This window comes from Ascidiella aspersa, chromosome 8, assembly GCF_963924565.1.
Source record: "Ascidiella aspersa chromosome 8, kaAscAspe10.2, whole genome shotgun sequence".
NCBI lineage: Eukaryota > Metazoa > Chordata > Ascidiacea > Phlebobranchia > Ascidiidae > Ascidiella > Ascidiella aspersa.
In genome coordinates, this window is record NC_139454.1 from 9,088,284 (window position 1) to 9,104,706 (window position 16,423).

At 34.0% G+C, this 16,423-nt stretch overlaps 70 non-coding genes across 70 annotated transcripts; all 70 read left to right on the top strand.

Annotated features, from left to right (window-relative positions):
- The first annotated feature begins 70 nt into the window (after window positions 1-70).
- Window positions 71-143, top strand: Trnat-ugu (transfer RNA threonine (anticodon UGU)). Its single transcript has one exon. It is a non-coding gene; the product is annotated as a tRNA-Thr (tRNA).
- A 204-nt stretch (window positions 144-347) lies between these two features.
- Trnat-ugu (transfer RNA threonine (anticodon UGU)) lies at window positions 348-420 on the top strand. The gene has a single exon. It is a non-coding gene; the product is annotated as a tRNA-Thr (tRNA).
- Window positions 421-484: 64 nt separating this feature from the next.
- On the top strand, window positions 485-557 carry Trnat-ugu (transfer RNA threonine (anticodon UGU)). The gene has a single exon. It is a non-coding gene; the product is annotated as a tRNA-Thr (tRNA).
- Window positions 558-623: 66 nt separating this feature from the next.
- Trnat-ugu (transfer RNA threonine (anticodon UGU)) lies at window positions 624-696 on the top strand. The gene has a single exon. It is a non-coding gene; the product is annotated as a tRNA-Thr (tRNA).
- Window positions 697-760: 64 nt separating this feature from the next.
- Window positions 761-833, top strand: Trnat-ugu (transfer RNA threonine (anticodon UGU)). The gene has a single exon. It is a non-coding gene; the product is annotated as a tRNA-Thr (tRNA).
- Window positions 834-1,312: 479 nt separating this feature from the next.
- On the top strand, window positions 1,313-1,385 carry Trnat-ugu (transfer RNA threonine (anticodon UGU)). Its single transcript has one exon. It is a non-coding gene; the product is annotated as a tRNA-Thr (tRNA).
- A 65-nt stretch (window positions 1,386-1,450) lies between these two features.
- Trnat-ugu (transfer RNA threonine (anticodon UGU)) lies at window positions 1,451-1,523 on the top strand. The gene has a single exon. It is a non-coding gene; the product is annotated as a tRNA-Thr (tRNA).
- A 68-nt stretch (window positions 1,524-1,591) lies between these two features.
- On the top strand, window positions 1,592-1,664 carry Trnat-ugu (transfer RNA threonine (anticodon UGU)). The gene has a single exon. It is a non-coding gene; the product is annotated as a tRNA-Thr (tRNA).
- Window positions 1,665-1,729: 65 nt separating this feature from the next.
- Trnat-ugu (transfer RNA threonine (anticodon UGU)) lies at window positions 1,730-1,802 on the top strand. Its single transcript has one exon. It is a non-coding gene; the product is annotated as a tRNA-Thr (tRNA).
- Window positions 1,803-2,277: 475 nt separating this feature from the next.
- Trnat-cgu (transfer RNA threonine (anticodon CGU)) lies at window positions 2,278-2,350 on the top strand. The gene has a single exon. It is a non-coding gene; the product is annotated as a tRNA-Thr (tRNA).
- Window positions 2,351-2,414: 64 nt separating this feature from the next.
- Window positions 2,415-2,487, top strand: Trnat-ugu (transfer RNA threonine (anticodon UGU)). The gene has a single exon. It is a non-coding gene; the product is annotated as a tRNA-Thr (tRNA).
- A 65-nt stretch (window positions 2,488-2,552) lies between these two features.
- On the top strand, window positions 2,553-2,625 carry Trnat-ugu (transfer RNA threonine (anticodon UGU)). The gene has a single exon. It is a non-coding gene; the product is annotated as a tRNA-Thr (tRNA).
- A 204-nt stretch (window positions 2,626-2,829) lies between these two features.
- On the top strand, window positions 2,830-2,902 carry Trnat-ugu (transfer RNA threonine (anticodon UGU)). The gene has a single exon. It is a non-coding gene; the product is annotated as a tRNA-Thr (tRNA).
- Window positions 2,903-3,106: 204 nt separating this feature from the next.
- On the top strand, window positions 3,107-3,179 carry Trnat-ugu (transfer RNA threonine (anticodon UGU)). The gene has a single exon. It is a non-coding gene; the product is annotated as a tRNA-Thr (tRNA).
- Window positions 3,180-3,244: 65 nt separating this feature from the next.
- On the top strand, window positions 3,245-3,317 carry Trnat-ugu (transfer RNA threonine (anticodon UGU)). Its single transcript has one exon. It is a non-coding gene; the product is annotated as a tRNA-Thr (tRNA).
- Window positions 3,318-3,657: 340 nt separating this feature from the next.
- Trnat-ugu (transfer RNA threonine (anticodon UGU)) lies at window positions 3,658-3,730 on the top strand. The gene has a single exon. It is a non-coding gene; the product is annotated as a tRNA-Thr (tRNA).
- Window positions 3,731-4,345: 615 nt separating this feature from the next.
- Trnat-ugu (transfer RNA threonine (anticodon UGU)) lies at window positions 4,346-4,418 on the top strand. The gene has a single exon. It is a non-coding gene; the product is annotated as a tRNA-Thr (tRNA).
- Window positions 4,419-4,484: 66 nt separating this feature from the next.
- Window positions 4,485-4,557, top strand: Trnat-ugu (transfer RNA threonine (anticodon UGU)). The gene has a single exon. It is a non-coding gene; the product is annotated as a tRNA-Thr (tRNA).
- A 202-nt stretch (window positions 4,558-4,759) lies between these two features.
- Trnat-ugu (transfer RNA threonine (anticodon UGU)) lies at window positions 4,760-4,832 on the top strand. Its single transcript has one exon. It is a non-coding gene; the product is annotated as a tRNA-Thr (tRNA).
- Window positions 4,833-4,897: 65 nt separating this feature from the next.
- Window positions 4,898-4,970, top strand: Trnat-ugu (transfer RNA threonine (anticodon UGU)). Its single transcript has one exon. It is a non-coding gene; the product is annotated as a tRNA-Thr (tRNA).
- A 475-nt stretch (window positions 4,971-5,445) lies between these two features.
- Window positions 5,446-5,518, top strand: Trnat-ugu (transfer RNA threonine (anticodon UGU)). The gene has a single exon. It is a non-coding gene; the product is annotated as a tRNA-Thr (tRNA).
- A 204-nt stretch (window positions 5,519-5,722) lies between these two features.
- Trnat-ugu (transfer RNA threonine (anticodon UGU)) lies at window positions 5,723-5,795 on the top strand. Its single transcript has one exon. It is a non-coding gene; the product is annotated as a tRNA-Thr (tRNA).
- A 64-nt stretch (window positions 5,796-5,859) lies between these two features.
- Trnat-ugu (transfer RNA threonine (anticodon UGU)) lies at window positions 5,860-5,932 on the top strand. The gene has a single exon. It is a non-coding gene; the product is annotated as a tRNA-Thr (tRNA).
- Window positions 5,933-6,000: 68 nt separating this feature from the next.
- Window positions 6,001-6,073, top strand: Trnat-ugu (transfer RNA threonine (anticodon UGU)). Its single transcript has one exon. It is a non-coding gene; the product is annotated as a tRNA-Thr (tRNA).
- A 203-nt stretch (window positions 6,074-6,276) lies between these two features.
- On the top strand, window positions 6,277-6,349 carry Trnaa-ugc (transfer RNA alanine (anticodon UGC)). Its single transcript has one exon. It is a non-coding gene; the product is annotated as a tRNA-Ala (tRNA).
- Window positions 6,350-6,549: 200 nt separating this feature from the next.
- Trnat-ugu (transfer RNA threonine (anticodon UGU)) lies at window positions 6,550-6,622 on the top strand. Its single transcript has one exon. It is a non-coding gene; the product is annotated as a tRNA-Thr (tRNA).
- A 202-nt stretch (window positions 6,623-6,824) lies between these two features.
- Window positions 6,825-6,897, top strand: Trnat-ugu (transfer RNA threonine (anticodon UGU)). Its single transcript has one exon. It is a non-coding gene; the product is annotated as a tRNA-Thr (tRNA).
- Window positions 6,898-6,962: 65 nt separating this feature from the next.
- On the top strand, window positions 6,963-7,035 carry Trnat-ugu (transfer RNA threonine (anticodon UGU)). Its single transcript has one exon. It is a non-coding gene; the product is annotated as a tRNA-Thr (tRNA).
- A 204-nt stretch (window positions 7,036-7,239) lies between these two features.
- Window positions 7,240-7,312, top strand: Trnat-ugu (transfer RNA threonine (anticodon UGU)). The gene has a single exon. It is a non-coding gene; the product is annotated as a tRNA-Thr (tRNA).
- Window positions 7,313-7,376: 64 nt separating this feature from the next.
- On the top strand, window positions 7,377-7,449 carry Trnat-ugu (transfer RNA threonine (anticodon UGU)). The gene has a single exon. It is a non-coding gene; the product is annotated as a tRNA-Thr (tRNA).
- Window positions 7,450-7,513: 64 nt separating this feature from the next.
- Trnat-ugu (transfer RNA threonine (anticodon UGU)) lies at window positions 7,514-7,586 on the top strand. The gene has a single exon. It is a non-coding gene; the product is annotated as a tRNA-Thr (tRNA).
- Window positions 7,587-7,924: 338 nt separating this feature from the next.
- Window positions 7,925-7,997, top strand: Trnat-cgu (transfer RNA threonine (anticodon CGU)). Its single transcript has one exon. It is a non-coding gene; the product is annotated as a tRNA-Thr (tRNA).
- A 64-nt stretch (window positions 7,998-8,061) lies between these two features.
- Trnat-ugu (transfer RNA threonine (anticodon UGU)) lies at window positions 8,062-8,134 on the top strand. The gene has a single exon. It is a non-coding gene; the product is annotated as a tRNA-Thr (tRNA).
- A 65-nt stretch (window positions 8,135-8,199) lies between these two features.
- Trnat-ugu (transfer RNA threonine (anticodon UGU)) lies at window positions 8,200-8,272 on the top strand. Its single transcript has one exon. It is a non-coding gene; the product is annotated as a tRNA-Thr (tRNA).
- Window positions 8,273-8,477: 205 nt separating this feature from the next.
- On the top strand, window positions 8,478-8,550 carry Trnat-ugu (transfer RNA threonine (anticodon UGU)). The gene has a single exon. It is a non-coding gene; the product is annotated as a tRNA-Thr (tRNA).
- A 64-nt stretch (window positions 8,551-8,614) lies between these two features.
- On the top strand, window positions 8,615-8,687 carry Trnat-ugu (transfer RNA threonine (anticodon UGU)). The gene has a single exon. It is a non-coding gene; the product is annotated as a tRNA-Thr (tRNA).
- Window positions 8,688-8,752: 65 nt separating this feature from the next.
- On the top strand, window positions 8,753-8,825 carry Trnat-ugu (transfer RNA threonine (anticodon UGU)). The gene has a single exon. It is a non-coding gene; the product is annotated as a tRNA-Thr (tRNA).
- A 203-nt stretch (window positions 8,826-9,028) lies between these two features.
- Window positions 9,029-9,101, top strand: Trnat-ugu (transfer RNA threonine (anticodon UGU)). The gene has a single exon. It is a non-coding gene; the product is annotated as a tRNA-Thr (tRNA).
- Window positions 9,102-9,166: 65 nt separating this feature from the next.
- Trnat-ugu (transfer RNA threonine (anticodon UGU)) lies at window positions 9,167-9,239 on the top strand. The gene has a single exon. It is a non-coding gene; the product is annotated as a tRNA-Thr (tRNA).
- Window positions 9,240-9,304: 65 nt separating this feature from the next.
- On the top strand, window positions 9,305-9,377 carry Trnat-ugu (transfer RNA threonine (anticodon UGU)). Its single transcript has one exon. It is a non-coding gene; the product is annotated as a tRNA-Thr (tRNA).
- Window positions 9,378-9,581: 204 nt separating this feature from the next.
- Window positions 9,582-9,654, top strand: Trnat-ugu (transfer RNA threonine (anticodon UGU)). The gene has a single exon. It is a non-coding gene; the product is annotated as a tRNA-Thr (tRNA).
- Window positions 9,655-9,718: 64 nt separating this feature from the next.
- Trnat-ugu (transfer RNA threonine (anticodon UGU)) lies at window positions 9,719-9,791 on the top strand. Its single transcript has one exon. It is a non-coding gene; the product is annotated as a tRNA-Thr (tRNA).
- Window positions 9,792-9,855: 64 nt separating this feature from the next.
- Trnat-ugu (transfer RNA threonine (anticodon UGU)) lies at window positions 9,856-9,928 on the top strand. Its single transcript has one exon. It is a non-coding gene; the product is annotated as a tRNA-Thr (tRNA).
- A 338-nt stretch (window positions 9,929-10,266) lies between these two features.
- Trnat-cgu (transfer RNA threonine (anticodon CGU)) lies at window positions 10,267-10,339 on the top strand. Its single transcript has one exon. It is a non-coding gene; the product is annotated as a tRNA-Thr (tRNA).
- A 64-nt stretch (window positions 10,340-10,403) lies between these two features.
- Window positions 10,404-10,476, top strand: Trnat-ugu (transfer RNA threonine (anticodon UGU)). Its single transcript has one exon. It is a non-coding gene; the product is annotated as a tRNA-Thr (tRNA).
- Window positions 10,477-10,541: 65 nt separating this feature from the next.
- Window positions 10,542-10,614, top strand: Trnat-ugu (transfer RNA threonine (anticodon UGU)). The gene has a single exon. It is a non-coding gene; the product is annotated as a tRNA-Thr (tRNA).
- A 205-nt stretch (window positions 10,615-10,819) lies between these two features.
- Window positions 10,820-10,892, top strand: Trnat-ugu (transfer RNA threonine (anticodon UGU)). Its single transcript has one exon. It is a non-coding gene; the product is annotated as a tRNA-Thr (tRNA).
- A 64-nt stretch (window positions 10,893-10,956) lies between these two features.
- Window positions 10,957-11,029, top strand: Trnat-ugu (transfer RNA threonine (anticodon UGU)). Its single transcript has one exon. It is a non-coding gene; the product is annotated as a tRNA-Thr (tRNA).
- Window positions 11,030-11,094: 65 nt separating this feature from the next.
- Window positions 11,095-11,167, top strand: Trnat-ugu (transfer RNA threonine (anticodon UGU)). The gene has a single exon. It is a non-coding gene; the product is annotated as a tRNA-Thr (tRNA).
- A 201-nt stretch (window positions 11,168-11,368) lies between these two features.
- Window positions 11,369-11,441, top strand: Trnat-ugu (transfer RNA threonine (anticodon UGU)). Its single transcript has one exon. It is a non-coding gene; the product is annotated as a tRNA-Thr (tRNA).
- Window positions 11,442-11,644: 203 nt separating this feature from the next.
- On the top strand, window positions 11,645-11,717 carry Trnat-ugu (transfer RNA threonine (anticodon UGU)). Its single transcript has one exon. It is a non-coding gene; the product is annotated as a tRNA-Thr (tRNA).
- A 65-nt stretch (window positions 11,718-11,782) lies between these two features.
- Window positions 11,783-11,855, top strand: Trnat-ugu (transfer RNA threonine (anticodon UGU)). The gene has a single exon. It is a non-coding gene; the product is annotated as a tRNA-Thr (tRNA).
- Window positions 11,856-12,196: 341 nt separating this feature from the next.
- On the top strand, window positions 12,197-12,269 carry Trnat-ugu (transfer RNA threonine (anticodon UGU)). The gene has a single exon. It is a non-coding gene; the product is annotated as a tRNA-Thr (tRNA).
- Window positions 12,270-12,335: 66 nt separating this feature from the next.
- On the top strand, window positions 12,336-12,408 carry Trnat-ugu (transfer RNA threonine (anticodon UGU)). The gene has a single exon. It is a non-coding gene; the product is annotated as a tRNA-Thr (tRNA).
- A 64-nt stretch (window positions 12,409-12,472) lies between these two features.
- Window positions 12,473-12,545, top strand: Trnat-ugu (transfer RNA threonine (anticodon UGU)). The gene has a single exon. It is a non-coding gene; the product is annotated as a tRNA-Thr (tRNA).
- A 64-nt stretch (window positions 12,546-12,609) lies between these two features.
- Window positions 12,610-12,682, top strand: Trnat-ugu (transfer RNA threonine (anticodon UGU)). The gene has a single exon. It is a non-coding gene; the product is annotated as a tRNA-Thr (tRNA).
- A 68-nt stretch (window positions 12,683-12,750) lies between these two features.
- On the top strand, window positions 12,751-12,823 carry Trnaa-ugc (transfer RNA alanine (anticodon UGC)). The gene has a single exon. It is a non-coding gene; the product is annotated as a tRNA-Ala (tRNA).
- Window positions 12,824-12,888: 65 nt separating this feature from the next.
- Trnaa-ugc (transfer RNA alanine (anticodon UGC)) lies at window positions 12,889-12,961 on the top strand. The gene has a single exon. It is a non-coding gene; the product is annotated as a tRNA-Ala (tRNA).
- A 338-nt stretch (window positions 12,962-13,299) lies between these two features.
- Trnat-ugu (transfer RNA threonine (anticodon UGU)) lies at window positions 13,300-13,372 on the top strand. Its single transcript has one exon. It is a non-coding gene; the product is annotated as a tRNA-Thr (tRNA).
- Window positions 13,373-13,437: 65 nt separating this feature from the next.
- On the top strand, window positions 13,438-13,510 carry Trnat-ugu (transfer RNA threonine (anticodon UGU)). The gene has a single exon. It is a non-coding gene; the product is annotated as a tRNA-Thr (tRNA).
- Window positions 13,511-13,985: 475 nt separating this feature from the next.
- Window positions 13,986-14,058, top strand: Trnat-ugu (transfer RNA threonine (anticodon UGU)). Its single transcript has one exon. It is a non-coding gene; the product is annotated as a tRNA-Thr (tRNA).
- A 204-nt stretch (window positions 14,059-14,262) lies between these two features.
- Trnat-ugu (transfer RNA threonine (anticodon UGU)) lies at window positions 14,263-14,335 on the top strand. Its single transcript has one exon. It is a non-coding gene; the product is annotated as a tRNA-Thr (tRNA).
- Window positions 14,336-14,399: 64 nt separating this feature from the next.
- Window positions 14,400-14,472, top strand: Trnat-ugu (transfer RNA threonine (anticodon UGU)). The gene has a single exon. It is a non-coding gene; the product is annotated as a tRNA-Thr (tRNA).
- Window positions 14,473-14,536: 64 nt separating this feature from the next.
- Window positions 14,537-14,609, top strand: Trnat-ugu (transfer RNA threonine (anticodon UGU)). Its single transcript has one exon. It is a non-coding gene; the product is annotated as a tRNA-Thr (tRNA).
- A 66-nt stretch (window positions 14,610-14,675) lies between these two features.
- Trnaa-ugc (transfer RNA alanine (anticodon UGC)) lies at window positions 14,676-14,748 on the top strand. The gene has a single exon. It is a non-coding gene; the product is annotated as a tRNA-Ala (tRNA).
- A 338-nt stretch (window positions 14,749-15,086) lies between these two features.
- Window positions 15,087-15,159, top strand: Trnat-ugu (transfer RNA threonine (anticodon UGU)). Its single transcript has one exon. It is a non-coding gene; the product is annotated as a tRNA-Thr (tRNA).
- A 475-nt stretch (window positions 15,160-15,634) lies between these two features.
- On the top strand, window positions 15,635-15,707 carry Trnat-ugu (transfer RNA threonine (anticodon UGU)). Its single transcript has one exon. It is a non-coding gene; the product is annotated as a tRNA-Thr (tRNA).
- A 204-nt stretch (window positions 15,708-15,911) lies between these two features.
- Trnat-ugu (transfer RNA threonine (anticodon UGU)) lies at window positions 15,912-15,984 on the top strand. The gene has a single exon. It is a non-coding gene; the product is annotated as a tRNA-Thr (tRNA).
- Window positions 15,985-16,048: 64 nt separating this feature from the next.
- Window positions 16,049-16,121, top strand: Trnat-ugu (transfer RNA threonine (anticodon UGU)). The gene has a single exon. It is a non-coding gene; the product is annotated as a tRNA-Thr (tRNA).
- A 68-nt stretch (window positions 16,122-16,189) lies between these two features.
- On the top strand, window positions 16,190-16,262 carry Trnat-ugu (transfer RNA threonine (anticodon UGU)). The gene has a single exon. It is a non-coding gene; the product is annotated as a tRNA-Thr (tRNA).
- Window positions 16,263-16,423: the final 161 nt, after the last annotated feature.

Here is a 16,423-nt window from a genome sequence, read left to right on the forward strand (position 1 = left end):
AAGGCTAATTATTTTAACTTGACATTGTAAAAACAATTTTAATACAACGTTATTTTTTTGATTGTTGTGAGCCTTCATAGCTCAGGGGTTAGAGCACTGGTCTTGTAAACCAGGGGTCGTGAGTTCAAATCTCACTGGAGGCTAACTATTTAATTTTAACAATTTAAAAGTAAATTTAATACAACATAATTTTTTTGTTGTTGATGTGAGTCTTCATAGCTCAGGGGTTAGAGCACTGGTCTTTTAAACCAGGGGTCGTGAGTTCAAATCTCGCTGGAGGCTAACTATTTATTTTTAACAATTTAAAATCAGGTTTAATACAATATTAGTTTTTTTTATTGATATGAGCCTTCATAGCTCAGGGGTTAGAGCACTGGTCTTGTAAACCAGGGGCCGTGAGTTCAAATCTCACTGGAGGCTAATTATTTAATCTTAATAATTTAAAAAATATTTTAATACAACATTAATTTTTTCATTGATGCGAGCCTTCATAGCTCAGGGGTTAGAGCACTGGTCTTGTAAACCAGGGGTCGTGAGTTCAAATCTCACTGGAGGCTAACTATTTATTCTTAACAATTTAAAATCAGTTTTAATACAACATTAGTTTTTTTTTACTGATATGAGCCTTCATAGCTCAGGGGTTAGAGCACTGGTCTTGTAAACCAGGGGCCGTGAGTTCAAATCTCACTGGAGGCTAACTATTTAATCTCAACAATTTAAAATTAAATTTAATACAACATTAATTTTTTCATTGATGCGAGCCTTCATAGCTCAGGGGTTAGAGCACTGGTCTTGTAAACCAGGGGTCGTGAGTTCAAATCTCACTGGAGGCTAACTATTTATTCTTAACAATTTAAAATCAGTTTTAAAACAATATTAGTTTTTTTTTACTGATGTGAGCCTTCATAGCTTAGGGGTTAGAGCACCGGTCTTGTAAACCAGGGGTCGTGAGTTCAAATCTCACTGGAGTCTAAATATTTAATCTTAACAATTTAAAATTAAATTTAATACAACATTAATTTTATTTTTCATGTGAGCCTTCATAGCTCAGGGGTTAGAGCACTGGTCTTGTAAACCAGGGGTCGTGAGTTGAAATATCACTGGAGGCTAACTATTTAATCTTAACAATTTGCAAATAAATTTAATACAACATTAATTTATTCTGTTGATCCGAGCCTTCATAGCTCAAGGGTTAGAGCACTGGTCTTGTAAACCACGGGTCGTGAGTTCAAATCTCACTGGAGGCTAACTATTTATTCTTAACAATTTACAAATAAATTTAATACAACATTAATTTATTCTGTTGATCCGAGCCTTCATAGCTCAGGGTTTAGAGCACTGGTCTTGTAAACCAGGGGTCGTGAGTTCAAATCTCACTGGAGGCTAACTATTTAATCTTAACAATTTACAAATAAATTTAATACAACATTAATTTATTCTGTTGATCCGAGCCTTCATAGCTCAGGGTTTAGAGCACTGGTCTTGTAAACCAGGGGTCGTGAGTTCAAATCTCACTGGAGGCTAACTATTTATTCTTAACAATTTAAAATCAGTTTTAATACAATATTAGTTTTTTTTTTTACTGATGTGAGCCTTCATAGCTCAGGGGTTAGAGCACTGGTCTTGTAAACCAGGGGTCGTGAGTTCAAATCTCACTGGAGGCTAACTATTTAACCTTAACAATTTAAAAATAAATTTAATACAACATTAATTTATTCTGTTGTTCCGAGCCTTCATAGCTCAGGGGTTAGAGCACTGGTCTTGTAAACCAGGGGTCGTGAGTTCAAATCTCACTGAAGTCTTATTATTTTTACTTGACAATGTGAAATAAATTTTAATACAACATTAATTTTTCGATTGATGTGAGCCTTCATGGGTCAGGGGTTAGAGCACTGGTCTTGTAAACCAGGCGTCGTGAGTTCAATTCTCACTGGAGGCAAACTATTTATTCTTAACAATTTAAAATTAAATTTAATGCAACATTAATTTTATTTTTTATGTGAGCCTTCATAGCACAGGGGTTAGAGCACTGGTCTTGTAAACCAGGAGTCGTGAGTTTAAATTTCACTGCAGGCTTACTATTTTTTCTTCATAATTTGAAATAAATTTTAATACAACATTAATTTTTACATTAATGCGAGCCTTCATAGCTCAGGGGTTAGAGCACTGGTCTTGTAATCCAGTGGTCGTGAGTTCAAATCTCACTTCATGCTATATATTTAATCTTAAAAATTTAAATTTAAATTTAATACAATATTAATTCTTTTGTTTATGTGAGCCTTCATAGCTCAGGGGTTAGAGCACTGGTCTCGTAATCCAGGGGTCGTGAGTTCAAATCTCACTTAAGGCTATCTATTTAGTCTTAACAATTTAAAATTAAATTTAATACAATAATAATTCTTTTGTTGATGGGAGCCTTCATAGCTCAGGGGTTAGAGCACTGGTCTTGTAAACCAGGGGTCGTGAGTTCAAATCTCACTGGAGGCTAACTATTTAATCTTAACAATTTACAAATAAATTTAATACAACATTAATTTATTCTGTTGATCCGAGCCTTCATAGCTCAGGGGTTAGAGCACTGGTCTTGTAAACCAGGGGTCGTGAGTTCAAATCTCACTGGAGGCTAACTATTTATTCTTAACAATTTAAAATCAGTTTTAATACAATATTAGTTTTTTTTTTACTGATGTGAGCCTTCATAGCTCAGGGGTTAGATCACTGGTCTTGTAAACCAGGAGTCTTGAGTTTAAATCTCACTGCAGGCTTACTATTTTTTCTTAATAATTTAAAATAAATTTTAATACAACATTAATTTTTACGTTGATGCGAGCCTTCATAGCTCAGGGGTTAGAGCACTGGTCTTGTAATCCAGGGGTCGTGAGTTCAAATCTCATTTAAGGCTAACTATTTAACCTTAACAATTTAAAATTAAATTTAATACAATATTAATTATTTTTTTATTGATGTGAGCCTTCATAGCTCTAGGGTTAGAGCACTGGTCTTGTAAATCAGGGGTCGTGAGTTCAAATCTCATTTAAGGCTATCTATTTAATCTTAACAATTTAAAATTAAATTTAATACAATATTAATTATTTTGTTGATGTGAGCCTTCATAGCTCAGGGGTTAGAGCACTGGTCTTGTAAACCAGGGGTCGTGAGTTCAAATCTCACTGAAGGCTAACTATTTAACCTTAACAATTTAAAAATAAATTTAATACAACATTAATTTATTCTGTTGAACCGAGCCTTCATAGCTCAGGGGTTAGAGCACTGGTCTTGTAAACCAGGGGTCGTGAGTTCAAACCTCACTGAAGGCTAATTATTTTTACTTGACAATGTGAAAATAATTTTAATACAACATTAATTTTTCGATTGATGTGAGCCTTCATAGCTCAGGGTTTAGAGCACTGGTCTTGTTAACCAGGGGTCGTGAGTTCAAATCTCACTGGAGGCTAACTATTTATTCTTAACAATTTAAAATCAGTTTTAATACAATATTAGTTTTTTTTACTGATGTGAGCCTTCATAGCTCAAGGGTTAGAGCACTGGTCTTGTAAACTACGGGTCGTGAGTTCAAATCTCACTGGAGGCTGACTATTTAATCTTAACAATTTACAAATAAATTTAATACAACATTAATTTATTCTGTTGATCCGAGCCTTCATAGCTCAGGGTTTAGAGCACTGGTCTTGTAAACCAGGGGTCGTGAGTTCAAATCTCACTGGAGGCTAACTATTTATTCTTAACAATTTAAAATCAGTTTTAATACAATATTAGTTTTTTTTTTACTGATGTGAGCCTTCATAGCTCAAGGGTTAGAGCACTGGTCTTGTAAACTACGGGTCGTGAGTTTAAATCTCACTGCAGGCTTACTATTTTTTCTTAATAATTTGAAATAAATTTTAATACAACATTAATTTTTACATTGATGCGAGCCTTCATAGCTCAGGGGTTAGAGCACTGGCCTTGTAATCCAGGGGTCGTGAGTTCAAATCTCATTTAAGGCTATCTATTTAATCTTAACAATTTAAAATTAAATTTAATACAATATTAATTATTTTGTTGATGTGAGCCTTCATAGCTCAGGGGTTAGAGCACTGGTCTTGTAAACCAGCAGTCGTGAGTTTAAACCTTACTGGAGGCTAACTATTTAATCTTAATAATTTAAAATAAATTTGAATACAGCATTAATTTTTTCATTGATATGAGCCTTCATAGCTCAGGGGTTAGATCACTGGTCTTGCAAACCTGGGATCGAAAATTGTAATCTCATTGAAGGCTAATTATTTTAACTTGACATTGTAAAAACAATTTTAATACAACGTTATTTTTTTGATTGTTGTGAGCCTTCATAGCTCAGGGCTTAGAGCACTGGTCTTGTAAACCAGGGGTCGTGAGTTCAAATCTCACTGGAGGCTAACTATTTAATTTTAACAATTTAAAAGTAAATTTAATACAACATAATTCTTTTGTTGTTGATGTGAGTCTTCATAGCTCAGGGGTTAGAGCACTGGTCTTGTAAACCAGAGGTCGTGAGTTCAAATCTCACTGGAGTCTAAATATTTAATCTTAACAATTTAAAATTAAATTTAATACAACATTAATTTTATTTTTCATGTGAGCCTTCATAGCACAGGGGTTAGAGCACTGGTCTTGTAAACCAGGGGTCGTGAGTTCAAATATCACTGGAGGCTAACAATTTAATCTTAAAAATTTACAAATAAATTTAATACAACATTAATTTATTCTGTTGATCCGAGCCTTCATAGCTCAGGGGTTGGAGCACTGGTCTTGTAAACCAGGGGTCGTGAGTTCAAATCTCACTGGAGGCTAACTATTTAATCTTAACAATTTACAAATAAATTTAATACAACATTAATTTATTCTGTTGATCCGAGCCTTCATAGCTCAGGGGTTAGAGCACTGGTCTTGTAAACCACGGGTCGTGAGTTCAAATCTCACTGGAGGCTAACTATTTATTCTTAACAATTTAAAATCAGTTTTAATACAACATTAATTTTTACATTTATGCGAGACTTCATAGCTCACGGGTTAGAGCACTGGTCTTGTAAACCGGGGGTCGTGAGTTCAAATCTCACTGGAGGCTAACTATTTTTTGTTAATAGTTTAAAATTAAATTTTATACAATATTAATTTTATTGTTGATGTGAGCCTTCATAGCTCAGGGGTTAGAGCACTGGTCTTGTAAACCAGGAGTTGTGAGTTTAAACCTTACTGGAGGCTAACTATTTAATCTTAATAATTTAAAATAAATTTGAATACAGCATTAATTTTTTCATTGATATGAGCCTTCATAGCTCAGGGGTTAAATCACTGGTCTTGCAAACCTGGGATCGAAAATTGTAATCTCATTGAAGGCTAATTATTTTAACTTGACATTGTAAAAACAATTTTAATACAACGTTATTTTTTTGATTGTTGTGAGCCTTCATAGCTCAGGGGTTAGAGCACTGGTCTTGTAAACCAGGGGTCGTGAGTTCAAATCTCACTGGAGGCTAACTAATAAATTTTAACAATTGAAAAGTAAATTTAATACAACATAATTTTTTTGTTGTTGATGTGAGTCTTCATAGCTCAGGGGTTAGAGCACTGGTCTTTTAAACCAGGGGTCGTGAGTTCAAATCTCGCTGGAGGCTAACTATTTATTTTTAACAATTTAAAATCAGGTTTAATACAATATTAGTTTTTTTTACTGATGTGAGCCTTCATAGCTCAGGGGTTAGAGCACTGGTCTTGTAAACCAGGGGCCGTGAGTTCAAATCTCACTGGAGGCTAATTATTTAATCTTAATAATTTAAAAAATATTTTAATACAACATTAATTTTTTCATTGATGCGAGCCTTCATAGCTCAGGGGTTAGAGCACTGGTCTTGTAAACCAGGGGTCGTGAGTTCAAATCTCACTGGAGGCTAACTATTTATTCTTAACAATTTAAAATCAGTTTTAATACAACATTAGTTTTTTTTTTTACTGATATGAGCCTTCATAGCTCAGGGGTTAGAGCACTGGTCTTGTAAACCAGGGGCCGTGAGTTCAAATCTCACTGGAGGCTAACTATTTAATCTCAACAACTTAAAATTAAATTTAATACAACATTAATTTTTTTGTTGATGTGAGCCTTCATAGCTCAGGGGTTAGAACACTGGTCTTGTAAACCAGGGGTCGCGAGTTCAAATCTCACTGGAGGCTAAATATTTATTCTTAACAATTTAAAATCAGTTTTAAAACAATATTAGTTTTTTTTTACTGATGTGAGCCTTCATAGCTCAGGGGTTAGAGCACTGGTCTTGCAAACCAGGGGCCGTGAGTTCAAATCTCACTGGAGGCTAATTGTGTAATCTTATTAATTTAAATAAATTTTAATACAACATTAATTTTTTCATTGATGCGAACCTTCATAGCTTAGGGGTTAGAGCACCGGTCTTGTAAACCAGGGGTCGTGAGTTCAAATCTCACTGGAGTCTAAATATTTAATCTTAACAATTTAAAATTAAATTTAATACAACATTAATTTTATTTTTCATGTGAGCCTTCATAGCTCAGGGGTTAGAGCACTGGTCTTGTAAACCAGGGGCCGTGAGTTCAAATCTCACTGGAGGCTAACTATTTAATCTGAACAATTTAAAATTAAATTTAATACAACATTAATTTTTTTGTTGATGTGAGCCTTCATAGCTCAAGGGTTAGAGCACTGGTCTTGTAAACCACGGGTCGTGAGTTCAAATCTCACTGGAGGCTGACTATTTATTCTTAACAATTTACAAATAAATTTAATACAACATTAATTTATTCTGTTGTTCCGAGCCTTCATAGCTCAGGGGTTAGAGCACTGGTCTTGTAAACCAGGGGTCGTGAGTTCAAATCTCACTGGAGGCTAACTATTTAATCTTAACAATTTAGAAATAAATTTAATACAACATTAATTTATTCTGTTGATCCGAGCCTTCATAGCTCAGGGTTTAGAGCACTGGTCTTGTAAACCAGGGGTCGTGAGTTCAAATCTCACTGGAGGCTAACTATTTATTCTTAACAATTTAAAATCAGTTTTAATACAATATTAGTTTTTTTTTTACTGATGTGAGCCTTCATAGCTCAGGGGTTAGAGCACTGGTCTTGTAAACCAGGAGTCTTGAGTTTAAATCTCACTGCAGGCTTACTATTTTTTCTTAATAATTTAAAATAAATTTTAATACAACATTAATTTTTACATTGATGCGAGCCTTCATAGCTCAGGGGTTAGAGCACTGGTCTTGTAATCCAGGGGTCGTGAGTTCAAATCTCATTTAAGGCTATCTATTTAATCTTAACAATTTAAAATTAAATTTAATACAATATTAATTATTTTGTTGATGTGAGCCTTCATAGCTCAGGGGTTAGAGCACTGGTCTTGTAAACCAGGGGTTGTGAGTTCAAATCTCACTGAAGGCTAATTATTTTTACTTGACAATGTGAAATAAATTTTAATACAACATTAATTTTTCGATTGATGTGAGCCTTCATAGGTCAGGGGTTAGAGCACTGGTCTTGTAAACCAGGGGTCGTGAGTTCAATTCTCACTGGAGGCAAACTATTTATTCTTAACAATTTAAAATTAAATTTAATGCAACATTAATTTTATTTTTTATGTGAGCCTTCATAGCACAGGGGTTAGAGCACTGGTCTTGTAAACCAGGAGTCGTGAGTTTAAATTTCACTGCAGGCTTACTATTTTTTCTTAATAATTTGAAATAAATTTTAATACAACATTAATTTTTACATTAATGCGAGCCTTCATAGCTCAGGGGTTAGAGCACTGGTCTTGTAATCCAGTGGTCGTGAGTTTAAATCTCACTTCATGCTATATATTTAATCTTAAAAATTTAAATTTAAATTTAATACAATATTAATTCTTTTGTTTATGTGAGCCTTCATAGCTCAGGGGTTAGAGCACTGGTCTCGTAATCCAGGGGTCGTGAGTTCAAATCTCACTTAAGGCTATCTATTTAGTCTTAACAATTTAAAATTAAATTTAATACAATATTAATTCTTTTGTTGATGGGAGCCTTCATAGCTCAGGGGTTAGAGCACTGGTCTTGTAAACCAGGGGTCGTGAGTTCAAATCTCACTGGAGGCTAACTATTTAATCTTAACAATTTACAAATAAATTTAATACAACATTAATTTATTCTGTTAATCCGAGCCTTCATAGCTCAGGGGTTAGAGCACTGGTCTTGTAAACCAGGGGTCGTGAGTTCAAATCTCACTGGAGGCTAACTATTTATTCTTAACAATTTAAAATCAGTTTTAATACAATATTAGTTTTTTTTTTTACTGATGTGAGCCTTCATAGCTCAGGGGTTAGAACACTGGTCTTGTAAACCAGGAGTCTTGAGTTTAAATCTCACTGCAGGCTTACTATTTTTTCTTAAAAATTTAAAATAAATTTTAATACAACATTAATTTTTACGTTGATGCGAGCCTTCATAGCTCAGGGGTTAGAGCACTGGTCTTGTAATCCAGGGGTCGTGAGTTCAAATCTCATTTAAGGCTATCTATTTAATCTTAACAATTTAAAATTAAATTTAATACAATATTAATTATTTTGTTGATGTGAGCCTTCATAGCTCAGGGGTTAGAGCACTGGTCTTGTAAACCAGGGGTCGTGAGTTCAAATCTCACTGAAGGCTAACTATTTAACCTTAACAATTTAAAAATAAATTTAATACAACATTAATTTATTCCGTTGATCCGAGCCTTCATAGCTCAGGGGTTAGAGCACTGGTCTTGTAAACCAGGGGTCGTGAGTTCAAATCTCACTGGAGGCTAACTATTTAATTTTAACAATTTAAAAGTAAATTTAATGCAACATAATTTTTTTGTTGTTGATGTGAGTCTTCATAGCTCAGGGGTTAGAGCACTGGTCTTTTAAACCAGGGGTCGTGATTCAAATATCGCTGGAGGCTAACTATTTATTTTTAACAATTTAAAATCAGGTTTAATACAATATTAATTTATTCTGTTGATCCGACCCTTCATAGCTCAGGGGTTAGAGCACTGGTCTTGTAAACCAGGGGTCGTGAGTTCAAATCTCACTGGAGGCTAACTATTTAATCTTAACAATTTACAAATAAATTTAATACAACATTAATTTATTCTGTTGTTCCGAGCCTTCATAGCTCAGGGGTTAGAGCACTGGTCTTGTAAACCAGGGGTCGTGAGTTCAAATCTCACTGGAGGCTAACTATTTAATCTTAACAATTTAGAAATAAATTTAATACAACATTAATTTATTCTGTTGATCCGAGCCTTCATAGCTCAGGGTTTAGAGCACTGGTCTTGTAAACCAGGGGTCGTGAGTTCAAATCTCACTGGAGGCTAACTATTTATTCTTAACAATTTAAAATCAGTTTTAATACAATATTAGTTTTTTTTTTACTGATGTGAGCCTTCATAGCTCAGGGGTTAGAGCACTGGTCTTGTAAACCAGGAGTCTTGAGTTTAAATCTCACTGCAGGCTTACTATTTTTTCTTAATAATTTAAAATAAATTTTAATACAACATTAATTTTTACATTGATGCGAGCCTTCATAGCTCAGGGGTTAGAGCACTGGTCTTGTAATCCAGGGGTCGTGAGTTCAAATCTCATTTAAGGCTATCTATTTAATCTTAACAATTTAAAATTAAATTTAATACAATATTAATTATTTTGTTGATGTGAGCCTTCATATCTCAGGGGTTAGAGCACTGGTCTTGTAAACCAGGGGTCGTGAGTTCAAATCTCACTGAAGGCTAATTATTTTTACTTGACAATGTGAAATAAATTTTAATACAACATTAATTTTTCGATTGATGTGAGCCTTCATAGGTCAGGGGTTAGAGCACTGGTCTTGTAAACCAGGGGTCGTGAGTTCAATTCTCACTGGAGGCAAACTATTTATTCTTAACAATTTAAAATTAAATTTAATGCAACATTAATTTTATTTTTTATGTGAGCCTTCATAGCACAGGGGTTAGAGCACTGGTCTTGTAAACCAGGAGTCGTGAGTTTAAATTTCACTGCAGGCTTACTATTTTTTCTTAATAATTTGAAATAAATTTTAATACAACATTAATTTTTACATTAATGCGAGCCTTCATAGCTCAGGGGTTAGAGCACTGGTCTTGTAATCCAGTGGTCGTGAGTTTAAATCTCACTTCATGCTATATATTTAATCTTAAAAATTTAAATTTAAATTTAATACAATATTAATTCTTTTGTTTATGTGAGCCTTCATAGCTCAGGGGTTAGAGCACTGGTCTCGTAATCCAGGGGTCGTGAGTTCAAATCTCACTTAAGGCTATCTATTTAGTCTTAACAATTTAAAATTAAATTTAATACAATATTAATTCTTTTGTTGATGGGAGCCTTCATAGCTCAGGGGTTAGAGCACTGGTCTTGTAAACCAGGGGTCGTGAGTTCAAATCTCACTGGAGGCTAACTATTTAATCTTAACAATTTACAAATAAATTTAATACAACATTAATTTATTCTGTTAATCCGAGCCTTCATAGCTCAGGGGTTAGAGCACTGGTCTTGTAAACCAGGGGTCGTGAGTTCAAATCTCACTGGAGGCTAACTATTTATTCTTAACAATTTAAAATCAGTTTTAATACAATATTAGTTTTTTTTTTTACTGATGTGAGCCTTCATAGCTCAGGGGTTAGAACACTGGTCTTGTAAACCAGGAGTCTTGAGTTTAAATCTCACTGCAGGCTAACTATTTTTTCTTAATAATTTAAAATAAATTTTAATACAACATTAATTTTTACGTTGATGCGAGCCTTCATAGCTCAGGGGTTAGAGCACTGGTCTTGTAATCCAGGGGTCGTGAGTTCAAATCTCATTAAAGGCTATCTATTTAATCTTAACAATTTAAAATTAAATTTAATACAATATTAATTATTTTGTTGATGTGAGCCTTCATAGCTCAGGGGTTAGAGCACTGGTCTTGTAAACCAGGGGTCGTGAGTTCAAATCTCACTGAAGGCTAACTATTTAACCTTAACAATTTAAAAATAAATTTAATACAACATTAATTTATTCCGTTGATCCGAGCCTTCATAGCTCAGGGGTTAGAGCACTGGTCTTGTAAACCAGGGGTCGTGAGTTCAAACCTCACTGAAGGCTAATTATTTTTACTTGACAATGTGAAAATAATTTTAATACAACATTAATTTTTCGATTGATGTGAGCCTTCATAGGTCAGGGGTTAGAGCACTGGTCTTGTAAACCAGGAGTCGTGAGTTCAATTCTCAATGGAGGCAAACTATTTATTCTTAACAATTTAAAATTAAATTTAATGCAACATTAATTTTATTTTTTATGTGAGCCTTCATAGCTCAGGGTTTAGAGCACTGGTCTTGTAATCCAGTGGTCGTGAGTTCAAATCTCACTGGAGGCTAACTATTTAATTTTAACAATTTAAAAGTAAATTTAATGCAACATAATTTTTTTGTTGTTGATGTGAGTCTTCATAGCTCAGGGGTTAGAGCACTGGTCTTTTAAACCAGGGGTCGTGATTCAAATATCGCTGGAGGCTAACTATTTATTTTTAACAATTTAAAATCAGGTTTAATACAATATTAATTTATTCTGTTGATCCGACCCTTCATAGCTCAGGGGTTAGAGCACTGGTCTTGTAAACCAGGGGTCGTGAGTTCAAATCTCACTGGAGGCTAACTATTTAATCTTAACAATTTACAAATAAATTTAATACAACATTAATTTATTCTGTTGATCCGAGCCTTCATAGCTCAGGGTTTAGAGCACTGGTCTTGTAAACCAGGGGTCGTGAGTTCAAATCTCACTGGAGGCTAACTATTTATTCTTAACAATTTAAAATCAGTTTTAATACAATATTAGTTTTTTTTTTACTGATCTGAGCCTTCATAGCTCAGGGGTTAGAGCACTGGTCTTGTAAACCAGGAGTCTTGAATTTAAATCTCACTGCAGGCTTACTATTTTTTCCTAATAATTTAAAATAAATTTTAATACAACATTAATTTTTACATTGATGCGAGCCTTCATAGCTCAGGGGTTAAATCACTGGTCTTGCAAACCTGGGATCGAAAATTGTAATCTCATTGAAGGCTAATTATTTTAACTTGACATTGTAAAAACAATTTTAATACAACGTTATTTTTTTGATTGTTGTGAGCCTTCATAGCTCAGGGCTTAGAGCACTGGTCTTGTAAACCAGGGGTCGTGAGTTCAAATCTCACTGGAGGCTAACTATTTAATTTTAACAATTTAAAAGTAAATTTAATACAACATAATTTTTTTGTTGTTGATGTGAGTCTTCATAGCTCAGGGGTTAGAGCACTGGTCTTGTAAACCAGGGGTCGTGAGTTCAAATCTCGCTGGAGGCTAACTATTTATTTTTAACAATGAAAATCAGTTTTAATACAATATTAGTTTTTTTTACTGATGTGAGCCTTCATAGCTCAGCGGTTAGAGCACTGGTCTTGTAAACCAGGGGCCGTGAGTTCAAATCTCACTGGATGCTAATTATTTAATCTTAATAATTTAAAAAATATTTTAATACAACATTAATTTTTTCATTGATGCGAGCCTTCATAGCTCAGGGGTTAGAGCACTGGTCTTGTAAACCAGGGGTCGTGAGTTCAAATCTCACTGGAGGCTAACTATTTATTCTTAACAATTTAAAATCAGTTTTAATACAACATTAGTTTTTTTTTTTACTGATATGAGCCTTCATAGCTCAGGGGTTAGAGCACTAGTCTTGCAAACCAGGTGCCGTGAGTTCAAATCTCACTGGAGGCAAACTATTTAATCTCAACAATTTAAAATTAAATTTAATACAACATTAATTTGTTTTGTTGATGTGAGCGTTCATAGCTCAGGGGTTAGAGCACTGGTCTTGCAAACCAGGGGCCGTGAGTTCAAATCTCACTGGAGGCTAATTGTGTAATCTTATTAATTTGAATAAATTTTAATACAACATTAATTTTTTCATTGATGCGAACCTTCATAGCTCAGGGGTTAGACCACTGGTCTTGTAAACCAGGGGTCGTGAGTTCAAATCTCACTGGAGTCTAAATATTTAATCTTAACAATTTAAAATTAAATTTAATACAACATTAATTTTATTTTTCATGTGAGCCTTCATAGCACAGAGGTTAGAGCAATGGTCTTGTAAACCAGGGGTCGTGAGTTCAAATATCACTGGAGGCTAACAATTTAATCTTAACAATTTACAAATAAATTTAATACAACATTAATTTATTCTGTTGATCCGAGCCTTCATAGCTCAGGGGTTGGAGCACTGGTCTTGTAAACCAGGGGTCGTGAGTTCAAATCTCACTGGAGGCTAACTATTTAATCTTAACAATTTACAAATAAATTTAATACAACATTAATTTATTCTGTTGATCCGAGCCTTCATAGCTCAGGGGTTAGAGCACTGGTCTTGTAAACCAGGGGTCGTGAGTTCAAATCTCACTGGAGGCTAACTATTTATTCTTAACAATTTAAAATCAGTTTTAATACAACATTAATTTTTACATTTATGCGAGACTTCATATCTCAGGGGTTAGAGCACTGGTCTTGTAAACCGGGGGTCGTGGGTTCAAAGCTCACTGGAGGCTAACTATTTTTTCTTAATAGTTTAAAATTAAATTTTATACAATATTAATTTTATTGTTGATGTGAGCCTTCATAGCTCAGGGGTTAGAGCACTGGTCTTGTAAACCAGGAGTCGTGAGTTTAAACCTTACTGGAGGCTAACTATTTAATCTTAATAATTTAAAATAAATTTGAATACAGCATTAATTTTTTCATTGATATGAGCCTTCATAGCTCAGGGGTTAAATCACTGGTCTTGCAAACCTGGGATCGAAAATTGTAATCTCATTGAAGGCTAATTATTTTAACTTGACATTGTAAAAACAATTGTAATACAACGTTATTTTTTTGATTGTTGTGAGCCTTCATAGCTCTGGGGTTAGAGCACTGGTCTTGTAAACCAGGGGTCGTGAGTTCAAATCTCACTGGAGGCTAACTATTTAATTTTAACAATTTAAAAGTAAATTTAATACAACATAATTTTTTTGTTGTTGATGTGAGTCTTCATAGCTCAGGGGTTAGAGCACTGGTCTTGTAAACTAGGGGTAGTGAGTTCAAATCTCGCTGGAGGCTAACTATTTATTTTTAACAATTTAAAATCAGTTTTAATACAATATTAGTTTTTTTTACTGATGTGAGCCTTCATAGCTCAGGGGTTAGAGCACTGGTCTTGTAAACCAGGGGCCGTGAGTTCAAATCTCACTGGAGGCTAATTATTTAATCCTAATAATTTAAAAGATATTTTAATACAACATTAATTTTTTCATTGATGCGAGCCTTCATAGCTCAGGGGTTAGAGCACTGGTCTTGTAAACCAGGGGTCGTGAGTTCAAATCTCACTGGAGGCTAACTATTTATTCTCAACAATTTAAAATTAAATTTAATACAACATTAATTTTTTTGTTGATGTGAGCCTTCATAGCTCAGGGGTTAGAGCACTGGTCTTGTAAACCAGGGGTCGCGAGTTCAAAACTCACTGGAGGCTAAATATTTATTCTTAACAATTTAAAATCAGTTTTAAAACAATATTAGTTTTTTTTTAATGATGTGAGCCTTCATAGCTCAGGGGTTAGAGCACTGGTCTTGCAAACCAGGGGCCGTGAGTTCAAATCTCACTGGAGGCTAATTGTGTAATCTTATTAATTTAAATAAATTTTAATACAACATTAATTTTTTCATTGATGCGAACCTTCATAGCTCAGGGGTTAGAGCACTGGTCTTGTAAACCAGGGGTCGTGAGTTCAAATCTCACTGGAGTCTAAATATTTAATCTTAACAATTTAAAATTAAATTTAATACAACATTAATTTTATTTTTCATGTGAGCCTTCATAGCACAGAGGTTAGAGCAATGGTCTTGTAAACCAGGGGTCGTGAGTTCAAATATCACTGGAGGCTAACAATTTAATCTTAACAATTTACAAATAAATTTAATACAACATTAATTTATTCTGTTGATCCGAGCCTTCATAGCTCAGGGGTTAGAGCACTGGTCTTGTAAACCAGGGGTCGTGAGTTCAAATCTCACTGGAGGCTAACTATTTATTCTTAACAATTTAAAATCAGTTTTAATACAACATTAATTTTTACATTTATGCGAGACTTCATATCTCAGGGGTTAGAGCACTGGTCTTGTAAACCGGGGGTCGTGAGTTCAAATCTCACTGGAGGCTAACTATTTTTTCTTAATAGTTTAAAATTAAATTTTATACAATATTAATTTTATTGTTCATGTGAGCCTTCATAGCTCAGGGGTTAGAGCACTGGTCTTGTAAACCAGGAGTCGTGAGTTTAAACCTTACTGGAGGCTAACTATTTAATCTTAATAATTTAAAATAAATTTGAATACAGCATTAATTTTTTCATTGATATGAGCCTTCATAACTCAGGGGTTAAATCACTGGTCTTGCAAACCTGGGATCGAAAATTGTAATCTCATTGAAGGCTAATTATTTTAACTTGACATTGTAAAAACAATTGTAATACAACGTTATTTTTTTGATTGTTGTGAGCCTTCATAGCTCAGGGGTTAGAGCACTGGTCTTGTAAACCAGGGGTCGTGAGTTCAAATCTCACTGGAGGCTAACTATTTAATTTTAACAATTTAAAAGTAAATTTAATACAACATAATTTTTTTGTTGTTGATGTGAGTCTTCATAGCTCAGGGGTTAGAGCACTGGTCTTGTAAACTAGGGGTAGTGAGTTCAAATCTCGCTGGAGGCTAACTATTTATTTTTAACAATTTAAAATCAGTTTTAATACAATATTAGTTTTTTTTACTGATGTGAGCCTTCATAGCTCAGGGGTTAGAGCACTGGTCTTGTAAACCAGGGGCCGTGAGTTCAAATCTCACTGGAGGCTAATTATTTAATCTTAATAATTTAAAAAATATTTTAATACAACATTAATTTTTTCATTGATGCGAGCCTTCATAGCTCAGGGTTTAGAGCACTGGTCTTGTAAACCAGGGGTCGTGAGTTCAAATCTCACTGGAGGCTAACTATTTATTCTTAAAAATTTAAAATGAGTTTTAATAAAACATTAGTTTTTTTTTTTACTGATATGAGCCTTCATAGCTCAGGGGTTAAAGCACTGGTCTTGTAAACCAGGGGCCGTGAGTTCAAATCTCACTGGAGGCTAAATATTTAATCTTAAAAATTTAAATTTAAATTTAATACAATATTAATTTTTTGTTGATGTGAGCCTTCTTAGCTCAGGGGTTAGAGCACTGGTCTCGTAATCCAGTGGTCGTGAGTTCAAATCTCACTTCAGGCTATCTATTTAATCTTAAAAATTTAAA